We start from the raw sequence: 3,789 nt of genomic DNA on the forward strand, positions 1-3,789 counted from the left end.
AACTAAAGCACACATACTCATTCCATCTCAGAAACTCTCTAAGCAAATCAGTCAGTCCTTCTCCACTAAGGAAAAGTGAGTGATGAGGTGGGGAAGCAGCCAGAAGTATTACTTCAGTGGAATTCCCAGCCACAGTCCTTTTCCTCCCAAGAGTATCCTCTATCTAGCGCTATCATTTACATAACATTTGGTACCTAAGAGGCTGAAAGCGGCAGGCTCTGCCTTGCAGCCCTGACAGACTCAGTGGCAGCACCTATTTTATTTATTTATCTTCGTTTTCATCATGAGACAAAAGTGTGACACCGCCAACAAAGATCTAGTGGTGAACAGAAGAATCTGGGTAACTGGATAGAGATAGCCTCAAAGATCCAAAGAAGGAAGGTTGAGTACAGAGGATGAAAGTAAAACAAAACAAATCCCCTCAACACCAGCCTGAAGACTCCAATTCCAAAATGTAAGAGAAAAAAAAGCTAAAAGAGCAAATCAATAATTTCAATAATTGGAAGGACAAAATAAAAATAATTTGTAAGTGGCTTTAAAATAATTATAGTTAATAATCTCAAAGTGACAGAGATATAAATAACCCTCAAAAAATAACAAGGAAATAAGAAATAAAAAAGATAAATTAAATAGAAATGAGAATGGGTATCTGAACAAAGACTTACAGGAATCACCCATAACATAGTACATAAAGATAAAAATTGAAAGGGCAGCTCTGAGACATACAGGATGAGAACCTTCAGTACGCACTCATGGGCATCCAAACAGAAGAGAATTAAGGGAATGGCAGATGAGCAATGTTGGAAAAGATGATAATTGAGAATTTCCCCAAGTTGAATAAAGACTATGTCTTCTCAAATTGAAAGTTCACATCAAGTGCCAAGCAAAAAATGGAAAACAAAATCCCCACTGAGGAATATCACAAAGTCACCAAGGAGAGAGCCAGCATGATGATATGGTGAGCTCTGAGGATTACGGTGCTCCCGGAGCATAGAGTGAGGCACTGATTAGCAAGATAGGAAAGCAGAACCAGGGATCATATCACGAAGGGTCACAATATGGAGTATGTGCTTTATCACTTACATTAGGGGAATCCAAGAAAACCACACTGAAGGACACAAGTCTGAAATAAATAATACCAACTGAGCTCAAAAATAGATAATAAAGCCTGAACCAGCATGGTAGAAGGGAGAGTAGAGAGGACAGCACGGTTTGGATGTAGGGAACGAGTGAGGGAAATGAAGAAGTCAAGAATTACTCTCAGGCGTCTGACGAGGGTTATACCATTGGAGAGAGTGAATACAGAAAATGGAACAGGTTTACAGATGACTAGCTCAATCTTACACATGTTTAGTGTGGGAAATCTGGGAAGAAATCATTGACAAGATATGGCCATCATCAACATAGAGATCTCTCCATCATCTACAAAGGTCACCCAAATTCTAAATTTACCAAGAGGACCTTATCAGTGGCAGCTCACTAGCTAGATGAAGAGCCATTTCCAAGAGAAGCAGGGATAAGGTTTTGACTAAGTAGGCTTTGCAAGTGATAGGAAACTCAGACAGTAAGAGATAAGGGGACCTGATGACATTGGACATTAGCAACAGAACAGCCAGCTAGACAGCAGGGCAATGTTTGCAGCAAAAATCAAGGAGGCAAAAGTCTGAGAAACCAAGGTGCCATGCTGCAATAAGGCATCAAGGCTGAAATAAAAAATGGCAGTTGAAGAACAAGAGGCTGTGAAGATACTTAAAGGATAAGGTTATAAAAATTAGAAAAGCAGGAAAAAACTATTGCCTACATATGGGGCAGGCAATTGTAAATACCTGGTCAAGATGAACTTTGCTTTGGCAAGAGAACAGCAATAGTTGTTCATTTAAAAAAAAAAATTGTTGAAGATAGGTTCCTAAGATAATTTTGACCGTGACTTAAACCTCTGAGTGAGGACCAGATAGATACTCTCTGCAGTCTTGCAAATAAGAACCACACTTGCCCACAGAATGGAAGTGTATTGCTATTGATTTTGCTCCACTATGACAATACATGAATGAATAATGAAACGAAAGTTAGGATTTTTGAAAGCTAACCAGAATAAATCTTTACTTTCCCAGGATGAATGGCTAAGTGGCTCTTTTCAAGACTTAGATAATGGTTTCTAAATGAAGGAATGAATATCAAGAGCTTAGAGTGTTAACTCAAGCTAAGACTTTGAGGAGACCTCTGGAAATATTTAAAAAGATAGATTAGTGAAACGGTGAGGCAGAGATTAAGTGAACATGCTTTCAGATCTGTCATGTGGCATTGCATCTGCCAGGTTATTTATTTTTCAGTGCCTACCCTACGATGAATCAAAATCACCTTTAGGAGAATCCTTATTGAATAACATTGAAAAAAGTCAGAGATACTGGTTCCCAATGTGATTTTATTCTCTGGGCAAGAAAGATATTTTAAATCTTTCTTCATAATTATAACTGCACAATTACTATTTGATATAGTTTTATGGTAAATCTTTATTAATAATTTTTTAGTAAATGATATTCTTCATGTATATAACAAGTTCTTTTTCCTATTCTGCTTATTTCAGAATTTAAAACTAAGAGATATAGAACTCTCTTACAATATATTTTTTCCCTACAATAATCCCTGAGGTGCCTGGGGCCCTAGGTTTGTTTTCTTTTCTTTTGTTACACTATGTCTTAGACAGCAAATGCTGTATAGGAGGAGAGTTTGGTACAAACCCTAAATCTTGGAGCAACACATAGGGGTTAAAAAATCAATTTTAATGGTATAGTGGCTTTAGTTGGAATGTCAGATGGACCAGAGACTAAGTCTTGGCTCTGCTACTTACTAGCTCTGTAAATTTAGGTACACTATTTTAATTCTTCGAGGCCATCTCCTCATCTGTAGAATAAGGATGATAATAATAATCCCTTCTTAATAGGATTGCTGAGAGGGTAAAATGTGATTATGTAGTAGTTTTCACAGTTCTTTCCTCAGAGTAAGCATGGATAAAATATTAGTTCATCATCATCATCTATAGAACCTGTATGTGACCAATTTTTGTGTTCTTTTCATTCATTCATTTATTCAATGAATTTATAGTAAGATCCCATTAGAGGCAAGCCACTTGCAGTAGAGAGTATGAATGCGAATCAGACAGAAATGCACCTGTGTGAATGAGATCTCTAACAAGAGCCATCAGATATCATAACTCTAGATCATTGTAATTGAATGGCCACAGAACTGGGAAGGAATAAATCACTTATGATTGAGATTAACAATACAGGGAGTTAATTTAAACTGGGCTTTGAAAGATGGATTAAGTTTTAACATGGAAGACCTAGAAAAAGAAACAGGTATTCCAAACACAGAAAAGAAATATAATATAAAAGCAGAGATCATTATCATTTCTTCAATCTTTAGAATAATAATATTCTATCATATATTCAGGCCCTAAAATTTCTAACCCAAAGGTTTTTAAATGTGTCCTGTTTCTGTGTGTACTATCATTAGTGAGCCCTTTATGGCAGATACAATTTTCTCAGGACTATGGTTTGATAGGCTTCACTGTACAGTGGTTGAGGGGTTTAGTGAGGCACCATGGCACCACACAGCCTGGATATTTCCCAGCTCTGGCGTATGATAGCAGTGCAATCTTAGCAGAGACACTTATCTCTGAAACTTAGTGACTTCATCTATAAAATGAATATAATGACATCTATTCAGAAACGAGAAATCTAGAGAGCTTTAGCATAGTGCTGGTCTCACTAAGCTAAGTGTTCAATAAAA

This window comes from Pteropus vampyrus, unplaced genomic scaffold (assembly GCF_000151845.1).
Source record: "Pteropus vampyrus isolate Shadow unplaced genomic scaffold, Pvam_2.0 Scaffold91, whole genome shotgun sequence".
In the NCBI taxonomy this organism is placed as follows: domain Eukaryota; kingdom Metazoa; phylum Chordata; class Mammalia; order Chiroptera; family Pteropodidae; genus Pteropus; species Pteropus vampyrus.